This window comes from Tenrec ecaudatus, chromosome 8 (assembly GCF_050624435.1).
Source record: "Tenrec ecaudatus isolate mTenEca1 chromosome 8, mTenEca1.hap1, whole genome shotgun sequence".
Classification (NCBI taxonomy): Eukaryota; Metazoa; Chordata; class Mammalia; order Afrosoricida; family Tenrecidae; genus Tenrec; species Tenrec ecaudatus.
Genome location: NC_134537.1, coordinates 143692582 through 143710326, shown reverse-complemented (window position 1 = coordinate 143710326; position 17745 = coordinate 143692582). Strand labels below are relative to the sequence as shown.

General features: G+C 39.5%; 1 protein-coding gene across 1 annotated transcript in view; it reads left to right on the top strand.

Annotated features, from left to right (window-relative positions):
* Positions 1–17745, top strand: part of RAB10 (RAB10, member RAS oncogene family) — a 74219-nt gene that overhangs the window by 27628 nt on the left and 28846 nt on the right. The window lies entirely within an intron of this gene.

Sequence of the window (17745 nt, the reverse complement as noted above, 5' to 3'; positions counted from 1 at the left end):
ATCATACATGAGAAAGTCTGATTCTGTGTTTTAAAGTTGATTTAGCGTTGAATTGTCAGTTTCTCGGGTGCCGTGGTGGTGAGTTAAGCTGCTGATTGATAGCTCAAAACCAATAGGCACTCCTTGAGAGAAAGATGGGGCTTTTAACTCTGGTAAAGAGTTAAGTTTCTGAAACTCACAGGAACAGTTTTCCTGTAGGGTACTGTCACAATAAGTCAGCAGCGAGTTTGGTTTTGGGTGATGTTGATTCACATAACGAAATATTTAAAAATCAGAGACTGATCCTTGCTGAACCAGCAGCAAAAATTATACCATTGCCAAAAGAACTGAGAAATACCTTTTTAGTTTTGTCTCAGTCAACTACATTTACTTAAAATTTACTTGGGCATTGCCAAATTTGAGCTCACAATACATGCCAGTTAATTTTCCTTTAAATAAAACACCGCTTTAGAAACAGTTGGTGATTTTGAAACCTTAAGTGGCCTATTCCACCTCTTTTCAATATTGTTCGTATTGCAGAAAGGAAAGTGCTGACAGTAGAAAGGAAAATAGCAAATGGTAGGTGAGAAGCTGTATAGAGGCGAGGATTCACCTCCTTACAATTTGTGACTTAGTTTATGTGGTTTCTACTCATTTTTCTAAACCCTGTTAGAAATGAAACATTCATTCAGCCAGGAGGCATGCACCCATTGTGGCTACTTTGCTTATGTTCTAGGCAAGCAGTAAACAAAACTGATTACTGTGCCTTATAATTTATCATCCAAATTAGAAACTTAATTTTGATTTTAAATACCTTGCAATCAAACCGTTAATGGATTCAGTTTAAATAATTTTCTACTTAAACCATCTCATGATAAACCTGTTGGTTATCTTTGTGTGCAGCTTTGTTAATGGAGCTAATAGATTAGCCATTATTGTTTCTTATTTTTGAATGGACGAGAACTAGGAATTGAAAATAATAAAAAATTATTTTAGAAGAACAGTCATCTGTTATAAAAAGTCATGCTTCACAGAATGCTACATGGAGACGTTTGCAGCTGCTCTGGTTATCATGTCATTTCAGGGAGGATCTGTAATCACCATGACCTTTTGAGGTAAATGCTGATGGTTCTTCAGATTTCTTTTGTTTTCATGTCAGTGTTGTCAGTAGGGCTCCAATACCAGTAACAGTTGCCGTTGAGTTGATTCTGACTCACAGCCTACGTACAATCCCTCCTTGTTTTTTGAGTAAAGCTGTGCTCCATGGAATTTTCAATGGCGATTTTTTAGAAGTAGTTTAAGGACCTCTGGGTAGACATGAACCTTCAACCTTTCCATGAGCAGCTGAGTGCATTAATCGTTTGTTCCACTAAGAGGTGTAGCTTCTATAAACTCACTGTCATCAAGTCATGCCAACTGGCAGCCACCCTATAGGGCAGGGTAGTTGTATCTGCTCCTGTGAGTTTCTAAGAGCAATGAGTGGTTTCTAACTACTGGCCTTGCAGTTAGCAGCCCAATAAGTAACCCCTGCATTGCCAGGAGTGTCTGATAAAATTTATAGACTTTTGGGACAAGGTTTGGTTGTTTGTTGTCTGCTTTCTTGCAAATCTTACTTAATTTTTCATTGTACGTGCAGTAGAGAGCTAGTCGTTGAAGAGGTAGGTGTGGGCCAGAAAAGGCCTCATCTAGGACACTGAGCTGAGACCTGGAGTACATAGAAGATTGAGCAAAGCTGTGACATGATTTGATTCAGAATTGTAAAAGATAGCTGGCCACAGTTGGAATTTTCTAGTTAAAGATTTATCAAAGATGTGTTTTAAATTCTTTTTATACATTGAATGATTTTTAAAAAGCATTTTATTGGGGGCTCATACAACTCCTATCACAGTCCATCCATCCATCCATTATATCAAGCACATTTGTACGTTCGTTGTCCTCATCATTCTCAAGACATTTGCTCTCCATTTAAGCCCTTGGTATCTGCTCCTCATTTTTCCCCTCACTCCCCACTTCCCCCTCCCTCATGAGACCTTGATAATTTATAAATTATTATTATTTTACCATGTCTTACACTGTCTGATGTTTCCCTCTCTTCACCCACTTTCCTGTTGTCTGTTCCCCAGGGAGGAGGTTATATGTAGATCCTTATAATCTGTTACCCCTTTCTACCCCACCTTTCCCTCCACCCTCCTGGTATCCCCACTCTCAGCACTGGTCCTGAAGGGAACATCTGTCCTGGATTCTCTGTTTCCGGTTCCTGTCTGTACCAGTGTACATCCTCTGGTCTAGCGGATTTGTAAGGCAGAATTGGGATCATGATAGTAGGGGAGGAGAGGGGGCATTTAAGAATTAGAGGAAAGTTGTATGTTTCATTGTTACTACACTGCACCCTGATCTTTAACATCCTGAGAAATACCATATGCCTGTCAGGACCGTGACAATGAACCTTTAATGTTGCTTTGGAACTAATCTTTGAGTCTCACATATGTTGAGCCAGCAGACAGGGTTCCAAGCATGCTTAATTTCCTTTGTGAACTTGAACAAGCCATTAACCTGTATGGCTCATTTTTTAATCTGTAAATTGGGCATGTTGGAGAAATGCGTGTTTAACTTTGCACTTAACTCTAGTAACCACATGGACTGAATCTTGCTGAGTCATTTTCTCAGACTGTTTGTGAGGACTAATTAAATTCAGCCAAGCAAACTTAGTGATATCTCCTGCCTCTTATGGCTGTCAAATGAAGTAGGGGAGTTTTTTGGGTAGGTTTATTAAGGTTTTAACTGTTTAAAAAAAATTTTTTTTTTAGCATATCTACCTTTGCAGATCTCTGTAGAAGAGAACTGAGTTACAGTATAGTGGGGGGGGGTGGCGGGAAGCAGTGGTGGTGCAGTGGCTAAGTGCTTGGGCAGAGAGTTGGCTACTTTGCAGGACAGAGGTAAGGCCGTCTGCTTCTGTAGTTTTCCAGAAACTTGGAAACTTAGAGGGCAGTTCTAACCTTGTAGGGTCGCTGTCACCAGTAGCAGGCCCCCCCCTAGACACTTGAATTAGCAACTTTTTTTTTTTTAATTAGCAACCTTTATCTTTGTAGTAACACTTTTAACTGACCCAAGAATAATGATAGATTATAGTGTTTGTTTTTAAGGGCTATAATGGTTTTGTTTGTTAGTCATTTGTTTACCTATATACTCGAGTATAAGTCATTTTCCAGCACATTTTAAATGCAATTAAAAAAATAATTTTATTGGGGGCTCTTACAACTCTTATCACAATCCATACATCCATCCATTGTATCAAGCACATTTGTTGCCCTCATCATTCTCAAAATATTTGCTTTCTACTTGAGCCCTTGGCATCATTTAATGCGGATTTTGTGGTAAAATTAGGTGCCTTCACGGACATTTGGATCGGCTTATACTCCAGTATATATGGTAATTTAAACTTTCAGTACTTAGCATTGAAGATAATAGACTTGGCCAGGGGGTCTTTGCATTTGTTGGTCTTAACTCTCTTTTTATATTGGTCTGTAACAGGTGTGCGACTTTACATAGACTAGAGCCAGTAGGTTTGGGAATCAGTCTCCTTGGGTTTGGAGGTTATGGTATATACTTTCGGTTTTATCACTAGAGTTGGTCTTTTTAGCCTGAAATTTCTCTCTCTCTCTTTCTCTGGATTTGGCTTGCTGGCTTTAGCTCAAAGAATAGAGGACTTGCTTTTTCTGGGAATTTCAGAAATTCAAACTTGCCTCAGAAAGGTAAGTTGAGAACTCGGTTGGGAATGATGGGGAAGATCAGAGTAAATCAAGAAGTTGGGATTTGAGCAAGTAAGGAAAGGAAACTTAAAAAGCTCTGCCTGGAGTTGATTCTGGTTTATAGTGAGTCTGTGATACAGGCTAGAACTGCCCCTTTGGGTTTCTGAGACTGCAAATCTTTATGAGAGCAGAGAGCCTTATCTTTCTCCCGTGTAGTCACTCACTGGTGGAGTAGAATTGTGCACCTTGAGGTTAGCAACCCAATGTGTGACTCACTATGCCACCAGGGCACCTGGATTTGAGCAAAGTATTAGTAAATCAACTGTTAAATCTGTAGAGTTTTATTTTCTTTTCACTGGTTTTAAAACAAGTTTTCTTTTAAAATTTTGCTGATAACATAACAGGTAGAATACAACCCGTTCATTTCATTTCTGCAGTAACACTGGTTACAATCTTGCCAATACATAGTGTATTGGCACCGTTGACTAAGACCTCCTACCCCTTCAACTTCTCTATGCTGTAGAATTACTGTTGACAATTCTATTTCATACAGGTAATTCTTTAAATGAACATAGTTCTCATGCTGAACTTTGTTTAGTAATTTAGCTAATAATTGTTTAGTTAAAGTTGGCTTCTAGGGCTAATTTTTTGAACCTCAAGTTTTTTTCCTTCATGGAATTACCCCCCTCCCACCCCATTTTATTGGGAATTCTTACAACTTTTGTTACAAACCATACATCAATTGTATCTGACATATTTGTACATGTATTCCATCTTTCTTTAGAAATTTACATTCCATTGAGCCCTTGGGATCAGCTCCTCCTTTTTGCCCACCCTCCCCCCCAACCCTCGTGGCCCCCTGATAGATTATAGATTGTAAATTATTTTCAAATCTCACTCAAAAAAAAAATCTCACTCCAACCTCCGTCTCCCGTCCTCTCTGGTTTCTGTTGTTCTTCCCCCTTGACTGGGGGTGAGTGGTTATGTGCCATTCATTGCAATCAGTGCCCCCTTTCTCTCCCCACTTCTCCCCTCCTTCCTACCCTTTTGGTATCTCAATTCCCATTGCTGGGATCCATGTGTTGTGAGTTTTATCTCTTGCCTATACCTATGTACATGCTCTCATCTAGTCTAGATTGAGAGGTGGCATTGGGGTTGTGATAGGGGCCAGGAGATGGTGGTGAGGAGGCCTCCAGGGAACAGAGGTATATTGCGTGACCCATTAGTGCTCTACTGCACCCTGGTTGACTCAATTAACAGTCAGGTCACAGTACTCACTGGCTCCTTTCCCTGTGGGAGGCAGAGTAAGGGGTGGAGGTGTATGTTAAAGGTGTGGGTAGAGATGGATGGGGGTTGAGTTACTGGATGATTCATTCATTGACTTACTAAAAAGAGTTCAAAGGCTATAAACTGGACTACTTTATTTGTTTGACTCTGTAATGATCTTTTTACATAGAAGGAACCTTGGACTGGAGACGGACAATTAGGTTTGTTGGCAGTTTTTTTTTAAAACCAGATTTTCTTTCTCATTCCTGTTTCCGTACTGTTTGAAACGTGCTGTCTCCAGATTCATCTCACATTCTCTCACTGCTGCTGAGTTGAGTCTGACTCATAACAACAGAGAACTGTTTCCGAGGCTGTACATCTTTACAGGAGCAGACAGCCTCATCTCCCTCTTGTGGTGCTGACTGGTGAGTTTGAACAGCTGACTTAGTGGTTAACAGCCCAAGGCTTAATCCACTGTACCCCCCCCCCCCCCAGGCTCCTTAGAGATGTCAATATATGGAGAAACAACCTTGTGTGTCCACAAATGCTTTTGGGGGAGAATAAAGAAATGTTTCTTCAGGGGATTTGCAAGAAAGTGACTTAAATGATAAGCAAAATAACAGTACTTAATACGTAGTAATACTCACGGCAAACATGCTGATTCCAACTCATAGGGTTTTTGAGACAACCGGGAACTGCTCTCTTTGTATTAGCAGACCAGTGTCTGATCTACCACACCACCTGACTTAATAGTAGCAGCAGGTTACAGAACAGCTTACTTTGGGCTTTGTTAGAGAATTAGCATTGGTAGTTTTGCACTGTGTCCTGATGACTACCCTTAGTCCCTTCCTTTCTTAACACCTGTGAACAAATAATCTGCACTTGATCCTGTTAAGGAGGGAGGACTGTTTGCTCAAGTTTCTTGTAAGGCATTCGATCAGTTGCAGATTTTTTTTAAGGTTAACGAGAGATAGCAGTCTGTAATTAAGGGCATGGACTTTGGAGTCAAACAGCGAGAGTTAAAATGCCTGTGCCCTTTGAAAGCTACTAACCTCTTTGAGCCTTAGTTTTTCACTAATGGAAAGTTTAGTTATTGTGAGGGCTAGATGAGGTAGTGTCTGTAAACTGCTTGTGATGCGATTGACACAGTGAGAACTATGCAAATGTTAAGTAAAACAAGCTAAGAGCCTCAGGAAAGGATAGAAAGTTGGGGAGAAAGGCATTTTCTTTTCTGTTGCTATGGAGTAGTGTTGGAGATTAATTTGGAGCTCTTTGAGAGACAGGGCCAGGTGTACTTCTAAATGTTAAAAGCAGCTAAATTGGCAAGGTGTCCTGGTGGTATAGTGACTTTATGTGTTAGGCTGCTAACAACTATAGGGTCAGCAGTTTGAACATAGCCATTCCCAGGGAGAAAGAGGAGGCCGTGGAAACCCAAAGGAGCAGTTGTGTTCTGTCCTTTTGGGTCATTATAAGTCAGAATCAATGCAGTGGCAGTGTGGTTTTGGTTTGGCTTAGATTGGTAATATGAAGATTCTGGTTTCCTAGAGAACATGAAAAAAGCAAGATGAGAAATTGAAAGCAGGATATTGGTAAGGAGTTAAGAGAACACGATCTTCAATTTTTACTAGAGCCTATCTGCCTTCCCTTTCCCACATCAGATATTCTTAACAGGCTGTTGCACCCGACATACTCTAGTGCTCAAAGTCAAGTTCTTTGTTCTGTATGGAGAAAGAGAGGTCTTCATTTTCTGTTTCCACCATTGAGTCCTTTATTGTCTGGCCCTATATGATGCTCCTTCCCACTCCTTGTCTGCTCCCCTGTTGTGTAGTATGAGCCCGAGGTTCAGCTGGTAGTGGCTTGAATGGATTAGCAGATTGGTCTTGTTTAAGTAGATGTTATGTCCCTTTGATAAGCTAGAGAACAATGTGTATAAAAGATTTTTAAGAATTAAAATCACAAAATGAAATTTAAACTGAAAGACAGGGAAAGGGAGAAGTAAAAGTTTGGGGACATCAAGTAAATAAATAGGAATTTAATGTGACAATGTAGCAAATACAAGGAGCTTCAAGAAGTTTGTAGAGAAATTCCATTGTCTTTTCATTTCCCCTTTCCCACAAACATATTAAAGCCCTCTCTTAAAAATAACTATTGTAATTTTAAAAACCTATTGTAAAATACTAGTATAGTGTAGAGGTCTCATGAACAAAGGGTAGGTTGCCGTGGCATCATGGAGAGGCAGTATTGTGCATTCCTACTAATAAGCTTGAAATAGTTAAGACACATATTGGATTTAAGACTGTGGCTTTGGGAGCTAATGATTTAGAAAAAATGTTTATGAAAAGTTATTAAATATCTTTAAAGGTGGAAGGAAGTGAAAGGCAGGCAAAGGGTTAGGAGAGAAGGGAACAGTTTTTGAGATTGAGAAGAAAGCTGCAGGCCTGGGATAACAGTTTAAGCTGGGTCAGGGAGGGTGTATCAGGAGAGGATGATAAGGGCAGGCCAAAAAGGATAGATGACGACCGACGAGTGGTAAAGAAGTGAACTGGAAGAAGGCTAAAATTGAATAGCCCGACCAATAATGTGTAACCAATGTCTACATAACAGAATTGGAATAGCTGAATTGAGGGCTTTTTACAGTGCCGGGCAGTGTTCAAGGCTTTCTATGGACACATGGTCTCATTTAACCCTCACAACGTAGTTGAGATGACAATTCTTGCCCAGTGTAGGTGAGGGAAAGCAGAGGTCTAAGAAAAATTTTGCCTCATGCAACACAGCTCGTAGGTGACAAATCCTGAGTCTGTTTGTCTGAATCTTCTTAATCACTGTACTCTAAATGCTGCCTTCGTAACCCTCCTCCTCCCTAAGTGAAACTGATGTCAGTGCTACAGCAGTGTCCTCACAGCTTAGAGTTGCTTTGTAGGCATCGAGGTAACTGTTTGAGGCAGGGTTAATGTTGATGGTTAGCTACCAAACACGTATATGAAAAGATACTGCCATACCCTTAAGAAACACCTTCATCCAAAAAACAGCACCTGCATCTGGAGAGGGCCTCTAGAATTCTGGATCATGGAAGTGGCTGCAAATGATATTTTTTCCACAGAACCCACTTATTCTTTGACACCAAGAAGTCTTTCTTTCTTTTATATAGAAAAGTATTAGAAAGGAGAGCTTGAAATTGAGGAAATTAGGGGACATTCTCTGAAATTAGGGTTTCACAAATAAGACTTTCTTCATTCTGGCTTTTACCTATGGATCAAATTATTTTGGGCTGTAAACTGTATATTATACTGTGGAATGTCATCTTTTGTTGATTTCAATGAAATTATTCTTTATTACAATGTCACTGCAGTTTATACAAAAACGTGTACACGAATCATAGCAGTAGCATTCTTAGAAACCCCAAAGTGGAAACAGTATTTATTTGATTATGAAAAGGAAAGGCCCAAACTGATTGCTGTTGAGTCGATGCCGATTCATGATGACGCTGTAGGACAGGGTAGAACTGCTCCCGTGAGTTCCGAGACTGTAAATTCTTCTTTACTGGAGTAGAAAGCCCTGTTGACATCCCATGACTACATACATGAATGAACCTTGAAAACACTGTGTAAGTGACAGAAACCAATCACAGAAGACTACATCGTATGTTGTGTGACATGTTTCAAAAAACTTAAAACTCACTGTCACGGAGACTAGACTAGTGGGAATTGTAGGGAGAGGGGAGTGGGGGGAGACTGCTAACATGGGTTCCCTTTGAGGGTGATGAAAAGATTATAGAACTAGATAGCGAGTGCTAGTACAACCATGTGACTATATTGAAGCCTCTTGGCTCGTATAGCTAAATTATATGCAGGAACTATATCTTAAAGCTATTTTAAAGTTTATAGATAAATGCTTTTTGCTGACCAGAATTTTTGCGATGCTGATTTATTATTAGTCCCCTTCATTTTAATATTTTTTTCTTGCATACCTCTTCTTTCAGTTCTTCCTTCCTCTTTCTTTATTCACTGGTATTGCTAAAGCCAGGCTAATGACATTGCCATGTTTCGGTCACTGACATTTTATGAGCTTTCAGATTTCATTGACACCACAGTCACTCACGATGTTGTTGCTTCATCTGGCTGTATGTATTGGATACATATCCTGCCATCATATCTGTTAGTTGTATATTTTTCCTCTCGACCTTTATTATTATTATTATTTGAAAACTCTACTTTGGCAAGGAAAGCTGTGCATCAAAATTAATTAAAATTTACATATTTTTGTCTAGTAGTGTGCTTGTTCCTTGTCAGAACATTTAACCAAATGGACAGGCTTTTTACATGAAAAAGAACACAGATGTGTGCCCGTGTGTTCATGCTCACATACACATGAGAAAGCAATTGGTATTTCTTAACTAATTAGCATTTCCAATGAAGCTTAAGGACAGAAGTATTAACTAGCCACAAAAGCCAGAGTATGTTTACCTGTCACTACCCCTGTGATACCTTATTTTTATTTTGCAGCACTTTTATTGTACTGCATTTTTAATTCTATTTATTTCACTATAAACTTCTTGAGACATGGATGCATCTGATAGAGGGTTTGATGCATATTAAAAACCAAACTGACTGCCATCAAGTTAGTGCTGACTCATAGCAACCCTATAGGACAGGGGAAAACTGAACTGCCCCTTTGGGTTTCCTACACTCACTCTTAATGGGAGTAGAAAACGGTGATTTTGAACTGTGAGCCTTGGGGTTAACAACCCAGTGTGTAACCACTATGCCACCAGGACTCCTCTGATGCATATAGAACTTAAGAAAAATGCTTGTTGAAGACAGATAAATTCAAGTGGGATATTTTCCTTCTTTGTGGGGGGGTGGTGGTGGTGGTGGTGATTTTTTTCCTGTAATGGTAGCTCCTGTTCCTGTTCCCACACCGTACATTCAGGGCTACAAGTAGTTAGCCAGAGAAGACCAGTGTCCGCGCTGTTGTGCTCAGTTGTAGCTCGAGCATTCTGCCCACAGGAAGGATGGCCCTGGTGCAATACTTGTCCTGCTAGAAATCCAGTGGTGTGTTTCAGGGCACAGTAACTGGTTGATTAACTTAATTAAGCTTTTGGTAACACAGTTTTTATTCTGTGTGTACATTGTTGCAAAACTGCAGCATTCTTTTTGTTGTATTTAAAAATCAATAAGTAAAGACCATTACCTTAAATTGGTGTTTTTTCCTAATAGTCCTGTCATTTTTTTCCCTGTACTTAACTCAGTAAATGAGACTAGGATTTGTTCTGAGACCATTTTTATCCACATACATCTGGGCTGTCAGAGCTGTGGGTGCTTTCCAGGATAGTGACTGACCTAAGAAGATGCCAAAGCTTTTGACAGCAGTTAGAGAATTATGAATAGATATGTTGTGTATATTTATAAAATTCCGTATCAATATTGCTATGTTGGTGACGGACTTAGAATATTAAGGAACAATTTGATTTCAACAATTACACAATAAAAAGGGGCTAGTTAGGAAACAATTTAGGTGTTACATCATCTCTGCCCAGCTTTCTATAGTATAAGACTGCGAGTATATTATAAAGACACATGAGAAATAACATTAATTATACACGGAGAAAGGATAGCATCATTGTTTTTAAAAGTTTACACTATAGTCTTATAAAAATGGGGGTTTTCTTTTGATCAAAGAGTAAATAAAAACATTGCGTGGCTCAAATACTTTTTAATAATCAGCCCTACAAGTTTCATTAAAGTAAAATTGGCTGTAAAACTTTGCAAGAATGATCTTTTAGTATGCCAGTGCTATAACTCATAACCCCTATAATATTATATACTGTAATGATTATAGTACGGTAAGCAAGGGGATTAGAGCAGAGATGATGAACCACCAGAGATTCTATTCCAAGGTGGCTTTTTTGTTAAGTTCTTCAATTAGAATATATTGCAAAAGAAAAGATTATGAACTGTTTAACCTCTAAAAGGCAAAATTGTTGAAGACAATATTTCTCATCATTGTAGAGTAACTGATCCAGACTAGCCCTCTGGCCGTAAATAGATGGAGAACTGGACAAAACCTAGGAAGCAACTGCTTCTAGATGTTGGGTAGCAGGCAGGGCAGGACTGTGATCCTAGAGAGACGGAGAACCAATGAGCTGAACTTACGATCTCCCTGACTTTCTCTCTGAAACGATTCCAGAGGAGAGCCTAAGGAGAGCAAGGCGGTCTTGCTGATTTAAGAAGATAGAAATCAAGAGTTCAGAGAGAATGGGGAGGCTGGATTTGCGAGGTGGATTGTCATAGAAGATGGAGTTATTCAGACGAGATAAAAAAGTCTGCATAGGAGTCCCTCCAAGTCTTAGACTGGGTTCTGAGCTGGACATGTTCATGATGGGGTTTCATGGACCAGGCAGAGAGACTATCTACTGATAGAAATATCGGAGCTTGTATCTGGTTGAGAGATGTTCTAGTTCTGACCAGCCAGAGTGGAGAGATCTTGTTGAATACGAGAGTCATTTGGTGTGGTAGAGACCCTTAAAAGGGCACTGCAGGTCCTCCTTCGGGCTAGAGCTAAAGTAACTTAGAAAAGATTATTTCATCCCACTTGAAAAGAAGCCTCAAAGGATGAAGCCAGTGCTCAAGTAATTTTACTACTTACCAAAACAAAAACTCAGAGCATTTTTTTAAACCTCAGCAACAAGTTTACATACAGACTCATCAAGGAAACATAAAAATCATTCAGAATCCAATTCAAAATTACTAGACAAAGAAACAGGAAACTCTAACCTTTAACTGCAAGAAGTCAATTGGTAGAAACACCCAGAATTGATGGAGAAGGATTTGAGTATTCAGCAATATGTTGAAGTATTTCAAGGAAAACAAGAACAAGAGGGGAAAATATAAGATGAAAAAAACCAGTGGAATATTTCAAACTGATAAGTACAGTATCTAAAATAAGAAAGTCAGTTGATAGACTTTACTGCACATTTAGACATTACTGAAGAAGAGCCAAATGGTAGGGAAATAGCTATCCAAACTGAATCAAGGGGGAAAACAAAATAAAATTCAAGAGTGCCAGCCACGTTAATACAGAGGGCTTCAGAAAGTTCACGGAAAAATGGGATTTAAAAATAAGGCAAAGTTCCCACAATCTTTCTGAAGCCTGATGGCGAAATTTTGAAGCTATTTTGAGTTGTATGTAGGGCAATAGCAACCAACCCACAACCACTCACAGCAACAGGGCAGAGTAGAACTGCTCCCTGGGGTTTCTGAGGCTCTACAGTAAACCTCAGACTTGCGCGCTATTCCTTTCGAGTAGGAGCGTCGAGATGTGATGCAGTCAAGCTCTGAATCAATGTTTCCCGTAAGAAATAACTGAAAATAGATTAGTAATCCATTCTCTACCACCAAGTTTTTATCCTAACCTTGCCTTTTTATACAAATCACAGAAATTTCAAAGTTAAAAAAAAAGTTCAGAGTTAAATAATATAATTTAAATAAGAAACACAGTATTTTAAAAAGCTTTTAATGACTATTGTATGGTCCATACCTCGAGATGGATGAGGATTTGGATCTGTGGACACGGAAATGGAGAAGAGGTGTATGGAGAGAGAGAGAGAGAGTCATTGATTTGAAAGAGAATCTCCTTCGGGAGTTTTTCCCTGCTTTGCCTTTTTGTCACTGGGACCTGGCTGGCTTTATCTAAAGTGGTGAGCGGTTGGCATTTACTTACCTGTTTTCTAAAAGGTCTTACTAAATTATCAACAATATCGATAACATGGTTAACCATTTCCTTATGATTCTTTTCAAAAACACTTTGTGAGGACATGTTTTTTTTAAAATCTAAAAACAGTATAAAAAACCACAAAAACAAAATTATAGCAAAACTCTTGGACCACAGCCGCAGAAGGTTTAAATACTGAGTACTAACCACTCCAACTAATGGAAAGTGACCAGAACATGAACTGCTTTTGTTTGCACATATGTGCATTAAGTCGGATTCTGATGTTTTGTTTGCGCTCCAATGCAAAGTTTTCTCCACGTTTCATGTCGAAATCCCATGATGTCCAGTACTGATGCGGTCCAGTACCAGGGTTCTACGGTAGATCTTCGTGAGAGCAGAACGCCTCGGCTTTGTCCTGCAGAGCTGCTCATTTGAACTGTTGATCTTCTCTATTCAAGTGGTCTAGCATACAAGTAACTGGGATTCAGCAAGGAGGTGGGTGGTGCGCATGAAGACTATTGGAAGAAATAATGCCCACCCCCCAAATATTGATAAAATACCACACCAAGTCATATACTAATCAAAAACTGGTATTTAACATAGAATTCAGATATCATACTATTGAGTGGTTCAATCACATCAAAAGAATTGTATATCATCACCACAATCAGTTTTAGAACATTTTTCTTCATTCCTATAACTCATTGTTATTAGCTCCTCCTGTCCCTTCAACTTCCCTGCTCTAGCCCCTAAGGAACCATTAATCCACTTTACTGTCCTTATAGAGTTAACCTCGTCTAGATTTCATACACAACTGGGGGTTGCAACCTCTTTGGGGGTTGAACGACCCTTTCACGGGGGTCATCTGAAAATAATAATAGTAGCAAAATACAGTTACGAAGTAGTAACGAAAATAATTTTATGGTTGGAGAGGGGGTCACCACAACACGAGGAACTGTATTAAAGGGTTGTGGCATTACGAAGGTTGAGACCCACTGTTTTAAAGGATACACCTTTATTTCTTTAGGGCATTGAACAAAATTGCCTGAGTGGTCTTCCCAGAAGCTAATGTTTCACAGAAGCCTACTTATTTTTAATACGTGTGATGAAGAGCACACCTTACATTGGAAATGCTTACGTTGTCCTGTTAGTTAGGGTAGCTTTGAGACAGAATTGACTCAAATTGAGTTTGCTTTTGGATTTAGATCTTTGTAGTTGGTAAAAGATGATTTGGGGGGTTGGTTCCTTCATTAGAATGAATCAATTCCTTGGAAGTTCACAGATATTTTAAAAAGTAAAATTAGTGGAGTTATGGAACTTATTGTACACTATGAATTTGACGTAGGGTTATAGCTTTCGTGGTGTGAAGTCAAACAGACGAGACTTGAATGCTGGTCCTGGCCCGTGACCTTGAGTAAACTGCCTTTAATTTTCTCCTTGTCAAGGTGGCCTGGGCGGATTCTTGTGATTGTTAATGGCAGCACCGTATGCAAAATGCTTAGCATGCTTAGTAATTATCCCTTAAATGTTAGGAATGCCCCTACCATTACTGCTTTTTAAAAATTGAATGGCTAGCTTTTTTGGATGTTTGTTTTCTTAAACTTTTTTGGCACTTAACCCACATATCGTGCAATTTGATAGTTCAATCCTATCTATTATTGCTTTTGCTTTTTATTTTATTCCTCCTTTGTTGAGTGAAAGATCCCTTGTCCTGTGGTTACTTGTTGGGCTGAGATCCACGTGATTGGCAGTTCAAAATCACCAACAGCTCCTCAGGAGAAAGACTGGGCTCTCTATTCCCGGAAACTTCATTGTCTTGGAAACCCAGAGAGGGGCAGGGAGCGTAGGGGTGTTACTATGAGTCAGCATTACTTGATGGCAGTGAATTTGGAGTTTTGTGATTTGTAAAATGGAAGTAATAGTACAGACTAGGATTATTTTGAGTATTTAATGTGTTAGTAATTCATTCAAATGATTTAGAATAATGCTAACATTTTGTAAGTTCTCACTGTGTTAACTGAGCAATTAATTGGAATTATATAAAAGACGGTTAGAAGGAACTTACTCACATTCTGCATTTTATATTTACATACAGATTAAAACAGTAATGTCCTTATTAGGAAGTAGTCTTTGCTAAATTTGTGTCTAATCAGTGGCAGAGCTAAGACTAAAGTTAAGGTCCCTTGAAATCTAGAAAAAGTGACAAAAGATGCACATACATATATGATTTTTACTTTCTCTCCTGGTGTGGTGAAAACATTTGATCTTCACTTTAGTAGAAATTACAGATACCAATCAGTAGCTATAAATTCACTTGAACTTTAGCTGCCTGGAGTTTATCATAAAGGCTCTGTCTGCATTAATCCCATGTACTGATGTGTCGCCCGAAGCCAAGCTTCGGAAGAGTAATGCACAGTGACTTAAAGTTGCTTTTACTCCTCTTGCCGCTGGATGGTGCTTCTGCAACATCATTAAGGCAGGTGTGTTGTCCGGCACTTATCTTTGCTGAGCCCCTGAAATTGAAAATGGGTTAATCTGTGGGAAATTGAAATACTCTTAGATTTAGGTTCCAAGAATCTGTAAAAAGTGGGGTATTTTCAAAGTCTACAAAAGGAATCACTGGTTGGTTCAAACTCTATTATTGTTCTAGTCTGTAGTAATTAAGAAAATGATAGTGTTGCAAGTTAGTCTGTTGGCAGAATCTTAAAGTGTGGTTTTTCTAGCTTCTCTTGGTAGCTGATCTATGATGTTTGAATTCCTAAATTTTATCAAAACTTTCCTACTGTATCTTACCTGATTTCTCCCATAATTATGTATGTGTGTAAAGATGTGGAAAATAAATGTTATTGTCCCAAAGGTACTTTGGAAAAGTGCAGAACTATACAAATTGTGTCTGAATATGACTGCTGGAGGAAGATGGGGGGAGGGGAATGAGACAGGAGGGGCAAGTTATTGTTATGTTGTTAGGTGGTGTCTAGTTAATTCCAACTTTTAGAGACTTTAGGTAGGACAGAAAGCAACACTGCTCAGTCCTGCTCCATCTTCGCAATTGTTGTCTGAGACTTATTGCAGCCACAATTTCAATCCATCTCATTACAGGTCGTCTTTTTTGTACCCTCTACCAAGCATGGTGCCCTTTAAAAGGACTGAGCTCTCAGTAACATGTCTAAAGTACATCAAACCCAGTCTCAACCAACCTCACTCTTGAGAAGTACCTGGGTTGTATTCCTTCCAAGACACCTTTGTTTCGGCTGGCCACAGTACTTTCAATATTCTCTGCCAACACCTTAATTCAAAAACATCATAACTTTTGCAGTCCTCCTTATTCATTGACCAACTTCTAAAGCCCTGCATATGAGGCAATTGAAAATGCCATGACTTTGGTGAAATTCACTTTCGCCCTCAAAGTGACATCTTTGCTCTTTTTTTGGGGGGAGGGGTGGCTCTTTAAAGAGATTTGCGCAACAAATTTTCCCAGTGCAATCCTTATTTGTTCTGTGAACATTGATTGTGGACCCAAGCAAATGGAAATTCTTATTACACTTGATCTTAGCTAAAAGGCTGAGAAGTGATTTAAACTGAAATTCTTGACAAGTTCAACCTTTTCTTCATTTATCATGAAGTCTAGTAGTCCAGTGGTGAGGTCCAATTCTGACTTCACAAGGAGGAGGGAAGGAGTATCAAATGCAACATCAGCCCAAGGTCAGACAAGCCCCTGCTCTCAAACTTTCTTTACCAACTCTCCCTCCCACAGCAGTCTCTACATCAGCTAGACACTATACTTTGTTGCAGTGGCTACACCAAATTTTAAAGTATACTTTAAAAAAAAATTGTGGTCTTTACTAAGGAAGTACATTACAGTTCAGGTTCAGGAGCATGGGTGATACAGTTCTTCATAGCCTGAGTATGCTGACAGTGTTCTCTCATAGGTATGCACAGGCCTTCAGCCTCATGGCTTTCTTGGGCAAGTATAACTTCCAATAAATCCCCACTCTGCTGGTAAGCTTGAAGGTAATCAGCTCTCGTTCCATGGGTCAGCTCTCCATGATTTAGTGCTTGGAGGTAGCTCACTCTGCCAGTAAGCCTCCTATCTGAAGGCCATGCAGCTTTCTCATCCTCTTGGTTCTACTGACACCACATCTCTACCACATTTCTGTTACCTCTCTTGCTCTTTGTATTCACAGGTCTGTCTCCAATGTCAAGGAGATTCAGCCCGGAGATTTTGGGGTCTAAAAGATACACTCCACTCCTGGCTCTTCTTTCCTGATGGTACCCTTGGTACTCCTGGGGTGGCTTATTTAAGCCCAGTGGAAGCCCCATGTGAGGAGTCTATACATCTTACTTGCATGGTTTTACCCTACAAGGGTGCTGCTATCTACATGACAGTCAATTATTTTGTTGTGTTCTTCTAAGCACAGTCCCACCAAAAGACCTGTTTTTGATGGGTCTAGGTAAGAGAATTTACTATCTTGGCAGAGGGGTGAAAGGTGAATATCTCAGCAAGAGCTTGTTTCCTGAACCCCAATATCCCTGCACAGTGAACTTCCTTGACCAGGAAGACAGTTGTGACAACTGAGAAGTAGCAGAAGCGTAGTCCCAGTAGAACCAGGAGCCAGAGCATGAGACAGAGTAGTGGGGTTCCTAGCCTGTAGAGCAAATAAAGCTTCGTGCTCTGGGGCTGGCATTTGGAATGGAATGCTTCTGGACACTTAATTTTGGAAGCTGAGTTTGCTGACCCATGGAACTGAAGCTGAGTACCTTCGGTTTGAGGCATGTAGTGGGGTGGTTTGCCATTTGGGGATTTATTAGCAACTTTAAAGGAACTTTGTAAAATGTGTGACTGAACAACTACATTCTAAGCATTTCTTAGCTCTGTTGTAATCATGAAGATTGAGTGTTCTTCGTGGCCATTGCGATGAATTCTAGAACAGAGATGAAAAATAGAGTGTTTTTTGAGATTGAGTAACAGTATTGTATAAGAACACTTTCCAACGTAGAACACCCACATTACATTTGCACAGTCCTACCCAGTCATTAGAAA